The sequence below is a fragment of the Bufo gargarizans genome, chromosome 1, assembly GCF_014858855.1.
Source record: "Bufo gargarizans isolate SCDJY-AF-19 chromosome 1, ASM1485885v1, whole genome shotgun sequence".
NCBI lineage: Eukaryota > Metazoa > Chordata > Amphibia > Anura > Bufonidae > Bufo > Bufo gargarizans.
In genome coordinates this window covers 84,722,996-84,736,048 of record NC_058080.1, presented here as the reverse complement: position 1 = coordinate 84,736,048, position 13,053 = coordinate 84,722,996, and positions in this window count along the sequence as shown.

Here is a 13,053-nt window from a genome sequence, read left to right as displayed (position 1 = left end):
AGGCCGAATGCACACGGCCGTGTTCCGCGGCCGAGAGCGGACCGTGGAAACCCGGCCGGGATTCCTTCTGACAGCATGAGCGCACGGCGTCATTGGTTGCTATGACGCCGTGCGCTTCATGCAGCCGCTGCTGTACAGTAATACACTAGTATAGTGGATTACTGTACAGCAGCGGCTGCATGAAGCGCACGGCGTCATAGTAACCAATGACGCCGTGTGCTCATGCTGTCAGGAGGAATTCCACGGTTCGCTCTCGGCCCCGGAACACGGACGTGTGCATTCGGCCTTATAGAAGTAGAGAAATTGAAACTTGGAAATTTGCCATTTTTAAAAAATGTTAGCTAAATTTGTTTTTTTTTTTATAAATAAAAATGATTTTTTTTACTTCATTTTTCCAGTGTCATGAAGTACAATATGTGTCGAAAAAACTATCTCAGAATGGCCTGGATAAGTCAAAGTGTTTAAAGTTATCACCACTTAAAGTGACACTGTTCAGATTTGCAAAAAATGGCCTGGTCATTAAGGTGAAATAAGGCTATGTCCTTTAGGAGTTAATCGCACTTTGTGGTAACTAATCGCAATTTTTCCTAAAATAGCGGCTACACGTGTGAGGACTAAGGACATTGGGCAAGGAACTCTGGGAAGGCGGGATCACCCAGATTGACATGCCTGCAGGCAGCCAATCAGCAGCCAGCCAGCCCTGTGATGGCACAGCCCTATACATTTTGAAATCAGACTTTTTTACTGCGTTCTGAGTGCATGGATAAACATCTTTAGTAGACAGCAATAGGAAAATTGTGAAAAAAAATCTGAAATTATTTATATGTGCAGGAAAAGAATAGGAAGGAATCATTGCACGGCATCTTAGTGCAGGAAGAGACGTCCGAAGGTGATAGGGATAGTGCTAGAAAAGTGATTTACAAGTGCAGAGAAAGATTATTTGGGGATACAAATAGCCATTACACAGCTCTGTCATTCCAGCAATTTGTTCTTGGGGTGCAATGTTGAAAAGGCTTGAGTGGCTTATATCTGTGGAAAAAGAGAAATATATGCTCAGTTCACTTCTGGAGTTATATGTGTTGAAAGCATTTAGTGGCGTATTTCATTATAGAAAGAAAAATATATACGCACTTTACTGTTGCAGTTATTTTTTACGGCGAAAGAGTGAAGTGGCCTATTTCAGTACAGAAAGAAAATATATATGCACGTCACTGTTGCAGTTATTTGTGGTAAAAGCATGTAGTGGCCTTTTTCAGTACAGAAGGAAAATATATACGCATGTCACTTTTAAAATTATTTGTGGTAAAAGCGTTTAGTGGCCTATTTTATTACAGAAAGAAAAATATGTATGCACTTCACTGTTGCAGTTATTTGTGGCAAAAGCGTGTATTGGCCTATTTCAGTACAGAAAGATAAATATATACACAAGTCACTGTTGCAGTTATTTGTGGTAAAAGAGTTTAGTGGCCTATTTCATTACAGAAAGAAAAAAATATATATATGCACGTCACTGTTGCAGTTATTTGTGGTAAAAGCATTTAGTGGCCTATTTCAGTACAAAAAGAAAAATATATATGCACGTCACTGTTGCAGTTATTTGTGGTAAAAGCGTTTAGTGGCCTATTTCAGTACAAAAAGAAAAATATATATGCACATCACTGTTGCAGTTATTTGCGGTAAAAGCATTTAGGGGCCAATTTCAGTAGAAAGAAAAATATCTATGCACGTCACAGTTGCAGTTATTTGTGGTAAAAGCTTGTAGTGGCCTATTTCAGTACAGAACAAAAAATATATACACACGTCACTGTTGCAGCTATTTGTGTTAAAAGCGTGTAGTGGACTATTTTATTACAGAAATAAAAATATATATGCAATTCACTGTTGCAGTTATTTGTGGTAAAAACGTTTAGTGGCCTATTTTAGTACAGAAAGAAAACTATATATGCACGTCACTGTTGCAGTTATTTGTGATAAAAGAGTTTAGTGGCATATTTTAGTACAGAAAGAAAAATATATACACACATCACTGTTGCAGTTATTTGTGATAAAAGGGTTTTGTGGCCTATTTCAGTACAGAAAGAAAAATATATACGCACATCACTGTTGCAGTTATTTGTGCTAAAAGCGTTTAGTAGCCTATTTCAGTACAGAAAAATATATATATATACACACTTCACTGTTGCAGTTATTTGTGGCAAAAGCATTCAGTGGCCTATTTCAGTACTGAAAGAAATGTATATACGCACTTCACTGTTGCATTTATTTGTGGTGAAAGTGTTTAGTGGCCTATTTCAGTACAAAATGAAAAATATATTTGTTGCTTTTAAGGGTGTTTTAATTTGCTTTTAATTTATTTAGTTCAGCTAAAAGTATGTCAGACACAGAAGTGCCAGGCCATGCATAGAGGAGTGACAAAAGCCTCAATGTTTCTGGTGCAGGCAGAGGTCGCAGCAGGGTAAGGGGGTGTGGCAGCAGGAGTCACAGCGAGAGGCCTGAGCTCCCGGTGTCATCTAGCGGTCGTGTCTTGACCAGCAACCCAGCGGTTCTTTATTGGTTAGCTCGGCCATCCACTGTATTCCAAGTGACATCAGACACACCCAGCCAACAGTCGGTGGGTTCATCAGACACAACCTTTAGTTGGCATGGCTCGGGAGCAGGCCCTGTGCCCTCACCTGTCCTCAACCTGCCTCTGTCCTTTTCTGTTCCCTCACCGCAAGAAGTATTATATGCTGTAGGCTCAGCTCCACTTTTCAGCAAGGAAGATCTACCAGAGGGCTGTCAGCAGCTACTGCCCAGCCAAGATCTGGAGGAGACATCCACCGCTTTCTCTGCTGAGTGGGCAAGTAGTGATGAGGAGAGTGGCATGGGAGCTGGTGTTGTGAGCGGTCAGGCTCCTGACCCAGAGACCGTTTAGGAGGACATCAGTGACGTGCAGACACTACTCGATGATGATGAAGCCGATCGCACTTGGGAGCCGGGTGCAGAAGGGGCCTCATCATCATTAGGAGAAGAGGGTGGCAGATTGCCCATGAAGCAGCGGCTAATGTGGCAGCAGTGCGAGGTCAGGAGCCAAATGTGCCCCGGGTAGACCACCTGCTTAGCAGCGACCTACCTGCCTGGGAAGTAGTGGTGCGGGGGTCACAGAGGCAGTGGTTGTAGCAGTTAGTCAGTGCGGACTGTTGGTGGGAAAATCACCTACTCGGCGGTGTGGCAGTTTTTTATTAAGCCGCCAGATGAGGATAACATGGCCATATGTAGAATATGTGGGCATAGGGTGAAGCGTGGCCATGGTGCCAATGTTGGCACGACAGCCCTGCATCACCATATGCAGCGTCACCATTAAGTGGCCTGGAAGAACCATGGCTCCAATGTGGTGGTTCAGCCTGACTGCAGCAATCGCTGCATCACCCAGTGGCACGCATCCGGTTTCAGCCAGTCAAGGCTCCACCACCTCAGCCGAATGGAGCTGTCTGTTATTTCCATCTTATGCTGGTCCAGATGCTCCTGCTCCTCCTCCTCCTACTCCTCATCAGTCATTCCGTCAGCAATCGATCACCGAAGCGATTGCCAAGAGACAGCAGTATGCGTGCATGCATCTGTAACACCCCAGAGTTGTGTTACTACACTCCTCTACCCCGCTATTATCTTCCAAGAGCCGTTATACTGTCATCTGATGTAATTTATATTATGTCCTACGCAAATGTGCATAAAACTTAGTTAAATGCAATTGTTCATGTAATTTGCCTGGCTGCCAGCAGGTGGCAGCAACACATTGGCTTGTACAAGCTACAGTTTATTGTATCTGAGCTGGAATGGATTATTATAGCTTAGCTCCCCCTTCTGTGGAAAGGTGGGTTGGTCCCACATCCTGCAGCATGGGTGGAGAAGGAAGTTAGGGTCAGCGTAGCCTCCCCCCCTGCTAGGGTAAGGCTGTGTGTTAGTGTCCAGGAAAACCCCTGGATAAGGAAGACAGCAAGGACCCAGTCTCGGCTGAGACTTGGCCATATACCCAGCACCTTCAGCTCTGGTGGATGAAGAAAGCAGAAACTACAGACAACCTACAGAGTTCCAGGAAGAAAGCATCCCATGAGAATCCATCTGTGAGATAAGTCCAGAGACCTAGGAGAAGCGATTTCCTCCTCAGCTAGTCTGTCCCCACACAGCAGAAGTACAGATAAGTGCAGACGCTAGTTCTGCCACAGTTACAGAGCTAGCAAGCAGATGTTTTATCCTGCAAGCTCCACATTTAAAGCAGAAGTACTCATTCCTGCCAATGATTGCCAAAACCTGCTGGGACCAAGAGGCTAAAGCTGTATACCGCTTGGATGTAAGCTATTTCAAGTAAAGAATCGTTTGAACTTCATATAAAGGTCTAGACATAATTTATTCTGCAAATTACTCTAGTACTCCTACTATCACTACACTCAAATTTATTGCAAGTGAGCCAGGAGTCCAGCCGTACCCAGGTAGGAGACACCGTGACACAACTACCACAAAACTATAGAGACATTATAGGCCATTACACCACTCTGGCAATCCGAATCTGGGACGTGCGTTATAACACCTTGGAAGGGACCTGGGATAGTACTCTGCTCACGCTGCAGTTGGTGTCACAAACAAATACAGAATATTATCCACCTTACCCTGCCACTGCAGCAAAGTGGCATCAGCGAACCCGTTCCTGGTCATTGCACATCCAACGGTGCAGAAGCTGAACCTGCTCCTGTCCAAGTTGCTGGTTCTGCAATCCCTCCCTTTCCAAGTGGTAGACTCTGCACCTTTCAGAGAATTGATGGCTTGTGCCGAGCCCAGGTGGAGAGTCCCAAGCTGTGATTTGTTTGTGAAGAAGGCAGTACCAGCCCTGCACAAATATGTAAAACAGAAGGTGGACTAGTCCTTGAGCCTGTCGGTGTCTGCCAAAGTGGTCGGCAGTGCTGATGTGTGGCGCTGTAACTACGGTCAGGGACAATACATGTCCTTTATGGCCTACTGGGTGAATGTGGTTCCTGCACGGCCACACCAGCAACTTAGCCAGGTCACGCCGCTGCTTCCGCCTCCAAGTTGTAAAGCCGTTGGTCCTGTGACCATGTCCGCCTCTGCCTACTGATCCTCCACCATGACCTCAGCCTCCACTGCTGGGACAAGTCACAGTGCCCCTCCAGTATATCACATGTGCAGGGCACGGCGGTGTCACACTGTTCTGCACCTTGTTTCCTGGGGCAAACTGAGTCACACAGGGGAGGAACTGCTCCGTGTGATTCATCAAGAAATCGAATCCTGGCTTTCTCCGAGACAACTTAAAATCGAAACCATGGTGACCGACAACGGGAAGAAAATTGTGTCAGCGCTGCATCAAGGAAGGCTGAGCCATGCACCCTGCATGGCACACATGTTCAATCTGTTTGTCAAGCGGTTCCTGAAGTCTTCCACCCATCTGCAAGACATCCTAAAAATGGCCAGGAATCTTTGCATGCACTTCAGCCACTCGTACACCGCAAAGCACACCCTCCTTGAGCTGAAGTGCAGAACTGCATCCCCCAATGTAAGCTAATAGTGGGGATCCTGGAGCAGGGGTAACTGGAGAAGAGGCAAAATTAGTGGGGCATTTAGAGTGGGGGCATCTGGAGCTGGAGCATTTACCTAAAGCAAAGGCATTAGGGTTACCTGAGGCAGGGTAATAGTGGGGATCCTGGAGCAGCTGCAGGGGCATTAAAGAAGATTCAACATACATAGATCTGAGTCTACTATACACAAATCCCCTGTTTCCTCCTTACAGTCTCCTACAGCTCACTACTGTCACACACCTGAGAAATCAGCCCAGCACCGCAGAGGAGTCCTTCTCTCCAGCAACCACAGTTTCCTGACAGCAGGGAGGGCAGGAGGAGGCAGACACCTTCTCTCCTCCTTCACTGCCAGCAGCTGGGAAGTTTAGAAGATACTGCGGGGCCTCCGGTACAATTTACACCAGTAGGAGGCTAAATCACTGTGCGACACTGCCACCTAGTGGTTACAATAATTATATTTTCTGAGAAACAAGAGAAATAATTATTCCTCCATCTTATCTCGGGCGCAGGTGACTGGGGGCCTACCGAGGAATCCCCTGCCTCCCCAGTGGGCCAGTCCGAGCCTGGATAGATACAGTGGGATGCGAAAGTTTGGGCAACCTTGTTAATCGTCATGATTTTCCTGTATAAATTGTTGGTTGTTTCGATAAAAAATGTCAGTTAAATATATCATATAGGAGACACACACAGTGGTATTTGAGAAGTGAAATGAAGTTTATTGGATTTACAGAAAGTGTGCTATAATTGTTAAACAAAATTAGGCAGGTGCATAAATTTGGGCATCACAACAAAGAAATGAAATCAATATTTAGTAGATCCTCCTTTTGCAAGAATTACAGCCTCAAAACGCTTCCTGTAGGTTCCATTGAGAGTCTGGATTCTGGTTGGAGGTATTTTGGACCAGTCCTCTTTACAAAACATCTTTAGTTCATTCAGGTTTGATGGCTTCCGAGCATGGACAGCTCTCTTTAAGTCACACCACAGATTTTCCATTATATTCAGGTCTGGTGACTGAGATGGCCATTCCAGAACGTTGTACTTGTTCCTCTGCATAAATGCCTTAGTGGATTTTGAGCAGTGTTTAGGGTCGTTGTCTTGTTGAAAGATCCAGCCTCAGCTTATTCCAGCTTTGTCACCGATTCCTGGACATTGGTCTCCAGAATCTGCTGATACTGAGTGGAATCCATGCGTCCCTCAACTTTGACAAGATTCCCAGTCCCTGCACTGGCCACACAGCCCCACAGCATGATGGAACCACCACCATATTTTACTGTAGGTAGCAGGGGTTTTTCTTGGAATGCTGTGTTCTTTTTCCTCCATGCATAACGCCCCTTGTTATGGCCAAATAACTCCATTTTAATTTTATCAGTCCACAGCACCTTATTCCAAAATCAAGCTGGCTTGTCCACCTCAAGCAGGCGCAGAAAAGGCTTCCTCTGCATCCCTCTCGCATACAGCATCTCCTTGGGTAAAGGGCGCCGAATGGTTGAACGATGCACAGTGACTCCATCTGCAGCAAGATGATGTTGTAGGTCTTTGGTGCTGGTCTGTGGGTTGACTCTGACTGTTCTCACCATTCGTCGCTTCTGTCTATCCGAGATTTTTCTTGGTCTGCCACTTCGAGCCTTAACTTGAACTGAGCCTGTGGTCTTCCATTTCCTCAATATGTTCCTAACTGTGGAAACAGACAGCTGAAATCTCTGAGACAGCTTTCTGCATCCTTCCCCTAAACCATGATGCTGAAGAATCTTTGTCTTCAGGTCATTTGAGAGTTGTTTTGAGACCCCCATGTTGCTACTCTTCAGAGGAAATTAAAAGAGGAGGGAAACTTACAATTGACCCCCCTTAAATACTCTTTCTCATAATTGGATTCGCCTGTGTATGTAGGTCAGGGGTCACTGAGCTTACCAAGCCAATTTGAGTTCCAATAATTAGTTCTGAAGGTTTTGGAATCAATAAAATGACAACAGTGCCCAAATTTATGCACCTGCCTAATATTCTTTAAACAATTATAGCACACTTTATGTAAATCCAATAAACTTCATTTCACTTCCCAAATATCACTGTGTGTGTCTCCTATATGATATATTTAACTGACATTTTTTATCGTAACAACCAACGATTTATACAGGAAAATCATGACGATTAACAAGGTTGCCCAAACTTTCGCATCCCACTGTAGATAAATAGATAGGAGAAAAATAGATAGATAGATAGATAGATAGATTTACCACTGTAAGAAATTATTACAAGCCATTCTTGTGCTGGATCCAGATTATTACATTAATGTAAGGAAAGGTCTGCTCCTTTTTTTCCTGCTGCTTCAGCTAAGCTCCCGGATTCCATTAGCATTATTAAGTTACAATATCCTATCCTACTGCCTCCTCCTTCAAGATGTTCATGTAATAGCTGGTATAAATAATATAGGTAACGCCACATATACTGTTTGGCATGCTTTCAATGTCTAACAAATGGTTTATTTAATTTCTATTTATACGTTTCAAGCCTCCTAATGGAGTGCACCAATTTATCGAAAGCCAGACCCGCAGCAAAATGCTTTACCATCTAGTTCACATGGTTCGTTCCAGCCAATGCACTTCGCTTAATGGGAAACCTACATGACATTCCACTTAATTTGATGTCCTATTGATTAAAGGCAGCTGAGACAGCACTTTGGCTAATTTTTAAAGCGATATACAACATCAAATATTTGCTTAGTAAGGCTTCTCTGGTGAATTTAGATATTTTTCTTGTGGTCAGTATGTGGATCATAATGGACCATAACAAGGTTTTTACACATATCATGTGTGCTACCTGTGCAGTTACACAGGGGCTCAGGAGGTAGAGGGGGGGGGGGGGCACTGTCACCTTAAAATGTGCTATCTGCTGCCTGTTAGACTGTATGTGATGGGCTGAGCTAAGGAATTTCATTCTTAGGCATCTGTGGATGGCTAGAGAGGCATTTAGGGTCTCTATAGTGAGTCGTTTGAGAGCAAGGGGCCCCTTTACTGGTCTTGCACAGGGCACCTGTCCTGTTTGTGTCTGCCCTTGTGTGTGTATATACTAGATATATTGTTGGGTTTCGGTCTGGTAGACAGGATTAGCGGATGCAGTATAGAGGGAACAACAAGTTCTTTGGATAAAACAGTTCAGTGTTTTATTCACACTTTAGGCAAGTGACAAAACAAGAAGTCATAAACAAGCAAAAAGTTACCTTGCGGTGTTGGTAATTCACACCATGCGGCAATTATGAATAAAAGAGTCCTTGAGCATAGCAGCACCGACCTGTTTTCACGCCAAACAGGCAGCAAGCCTTCATCCAGATACTAGGCTCCAAGATCCCAACACAAAGACCTCGCTTCTTAGCCCAGCTGCCTATTTAAGGACAGCCAGGTGCTGCCAAAACCTGGACCGGCACTTGAAATCCAGTCTGGTATTTGACTTCACCTGTCTGAAAATCAGCTCAGCAGCACATGCTGGGAGGAAAATACCTGTTTTCCCAGACCAAACCTCTCGCTGTGTCACATACGTCCCCCCCCCCCTATTGTTCAACCCTGAGGTGGTGATGAAAACACGCCAAATAGTGTACCCGGGACAGGGCATCCACGTTTCCCTGTAACCAGCCTGCCCTCTTTTCCACCGAAAACTTAAAGTTTTGTAGGGAGAGAAACAATGGGGTGACCCGGAAATTTCTCTCTTTGGTCTGGCTCATCCACTTGAGAGGGGAGTGGTCAGTCACCAGGTGGAATTTTCTCCCCAATAAATAATAGCGGAGAGATTCTAGTGCCCACTTGATAGCCAGGCACTCTCTCTCCACTATAATATACCGGGTCTCGGCTGGGGTGAGCTTACGGCTGAGGAAGACAACGGAATGCTCCTCCCCGTTGACTTCCTGAGACAGTACAGCACCGAGGCCTACCGAGGCATCGGTCTGTACTATAAACTCCCTTTTGAAGTCGGGCGTCACCAAAATCGGGGACCCACACAGGGCCGACTTCATAGTGGAGAAAGCCTCTTCCACCCGATCATCCCAGCGAACCATCATTGACTTGTGTCCCTTCAAGTGTCCTGTCAAGGGCGCGGCTAGAGTAGCAAAGTGGGGAACAAACCTCATGTAATAGTCCACCATTCCCAGAAATGACTTTATTTGTCTAGTGGTGACAGGTCTGGGCCAATTCAGTATCGCCTCTATTTTGTTCACTTGGGGTTTGATGACTCCGCGCCCAATGACATACTCCAGGTACTTAGTCTCTTCTAACCCTATCGTACATTTTTTTGGGTTAGCGGTTAGGCCAGTTTTCCGAACGGAGTCCAGTACAGCCTGCATTTTGGGTAGGTGACTTTCCCAGTCGGTACTGTGGATGACAATATCATCCAGGTAAGCTGAAGCGTACCGACGATGTGGACGAAGCACAATGTCCACTAGTCGCTGAAAAGTGGTGGGTTTGCCATGCAGACCAAAGGGTAAGACCTTATATTGATGCAGCCCCTCAGGCGTGATGAAGGCAGTATTCTCTTTGGCAGCCTCCGTTAAGGGCACCTGCCAGTACCCTTTCGTGAGGTCCAAAACAGAAAAATACTGGGCTTGTCCTAACCTCTCGATAAGCTCATCCACCCGGGGCATGAGATACGCATCGAACTTGGAAACCTTGTTAAGTTTTCGAAAGACGTTACAAGAACGCAACGTCCTGTCCGGCTTGGATATCAATACTATAGGACTAGCCCACTTACTTTTTGACTCCTCAATGACGTTGTCACGGCTGAGGATGGGGAAAACCCTCAGCCGTGCGGTGCCAGGTGATGGTAAGGCTGCTACTTGGCCAGAACCACAGAATTAGGGAGCAGGTCACCTCCTAGTGCTTCCCTAATCTGACCCTGACTTCTAGCTGCATGAGCCGCCCTTAAAGGTAGGAGGGCCCATGCTCAGGAACCTCGGATCCCTACTGACCCTCCGTCGTTCCCTGAACTAGGAGCTGGGTAGACAGCCCGTTCCTCCTGGACACGGAGAAACAGGAGTCTAAAGTGGCCAAGCTACAAGGGGAACAGCAACAACTTATGGCAGTGACAGGTAAATGCAACCAACACAACACTCACCTGCCACAGACAACAAAACCTAGAACCCATGTGCAAGTGCTGCTGTTCAGAACACAAACGAACACAGCACACACCAGACATCACACAGGAACCCAGGACCATAAGCTGCAATAATAAGGAAACCCCACACACACCTTCATAACACTGTGTAACATAATTTTATGACCAGAAGGGTGGCTCCCGCTGGCAGATGGTAATTACCCAGGAGGATGTCTCCAGCACTGCATGGCTGAAGAACCCCCTCTGACTACTATTCTAAGCAGAGGCTTTATAGCCCAAAGTAGCCAAACCCATACTCAAACATACCCAGGGTTCACACAGAAAGAAGGGAGTTAACCCTTCCTACACCAGGCAGGGTAGTGAAGCCACACAAAGGGAAAAGCACACAAACACACTCACCTGTGACCGCCGGCAACGGCACGCGTGGCAACCATGTCCTGAAGAACAGCCAGCAGGCCGAGACACTGCCACCACATGTACACAAAACCCGACGTTGCCGCGGACAACCGCAAGAGAAGGGAGGTGTCTTAGTGCATACAAACATAACCTCGTGCACAACAAACAGACAAAGTGCATACATAAAACTACACGTTGCCAAAGACAGCCGCTTGCACATCTGTTGTCCGCGGCAACCGCACTTGAGGCATACAACTAAGTGCCCCCAGCTGCGGTTGACACAACACCCAGACCGCGGGCAACTGCATGCGGCTCCCAAGTGCATACATACACACACACAACAGGTGAAACCGCATGCACTTGACAGTAAGCTGCCTAGCAACCGCTCAGGCTGCTATACTGCCAAGTACCCAATCAAGTTGCCAGCGGCAACCACACGTGAGGCAACCTACAAGCAGCCCTCACCATGTGGTTGACAATAGAACCGAACCTCAGGCAACCACATGCGGATCCAGAGTCACGACCATGACCATGGGTCTTGACACTCCCACCCCTCAAAGCCCCCCCAACTGAAAAGGAGAAGCTGGTGGGGTCAAACAACAGGGAGGGGGGGAGGGGTAATGCCTGATAACCACCAGTGTCTCCCTCCAGAACTGCCGCCAACAAACCTGGACTGACAAAACGGCACCCAGAGCAGGTGAGCTGACCCTCTAAAAGATTGTAGGTGAGGGCCTGCTGGTGAGCTGACCCTGTAAAACATTATGGTTGAGGGCCTGCTGGTGAGCTGACCCTCTAAAACATTACATGCGAGGGCCTGCAGGTGAGCTGGCCCTCTAAAAGATTGTAGATGAGGGCCTGCTGGTGAGCTGACCCTCTAAAACATTATATGTGAGGGTCTTCAGGTGAGCTGACCCTTTAAAAGATTGTAGGTGAGGGCCTGCTGGTGAGCTGACCCTGTAAAACATTATGGTTGAGGGCTTGCTGGTGAGCTGACCCTCTAAAAGATTGTAGGCGAGGGCCTGCTGGTGAGCTGACCATGTAAAACATTATGGTTGAGGGACTGCTGGTGAGCTGACCCTCTAAAACATTACATTCTAGGGCCTGCAGGTGAGCTGGCCCTCTAAAAGATTGTAGGTAAGGGCCTGCTGGTGAGCTGGCCCTCTAATAGATTGTAGGTAAGGGCCTGCTGGCGAGCTGAACATCAAAAACAATATATGCGAGGGCCTGCAGGTGAGCTGACCCTCTACAAAATTTGGAGCAAGGGCAGACTAATAAGCATCTTGATATGATGTAACAGGAGGAGGAAGAGAAAAGGAATATTGAACCATACCTTTTTTGTGGTGGAAGGGGTGCATGGGAATACATTATATTCAGTACATTATAAAAAACACATTTAAAGTGCCTTTATGTAGAGAGTGGAGTAGAGAAGTCAGGGGCAATGCAGGCCTTGTTCATTTTGATAACAGTCAACCTGTCAGCATTTTCAGTTGACAGGTGGATGCGCTTATCAGTTATTATGCCCCCAGCAGCACTAAGTACCCGCTCTGACGAAATGCTGACAGCAGGGCAAGCCAGCACCTCCAAGGCGTAGAGCGCGAGTTTGTGACACATGTCCATCTTGGACAGCCAGTAGTTGTAAGGCACAGAGGGATCATTGAGGACGCTGACACGGTTTGCTACGTACTTCTTCGCTATTTTCCAAAATGTTTCCCTCCTTGTGACACTAGGCCGCACATCAGGGTAAGGGTGCTGTCGGAGTGTCATGAAACTGTACCAGGCGTTGAAAAGTGTTGCCCTGCCTCTGTTGGAACTGCTGTGTGTTCCCCTCATCTCTCCTCCTCGGTTGCCCAAGGAACTACGTACTCTGCCGCCAGCGTTATCAGCTGGAAATTTTTGGAGCAATTTTTCCAAAAGGACTTTCTGCTATTGCACCATCTCCACCACAAAAATGAGAGATGGGAAGTTCTCTTTGTAGCGGGGGTTGAAAAGGGTGAACAAC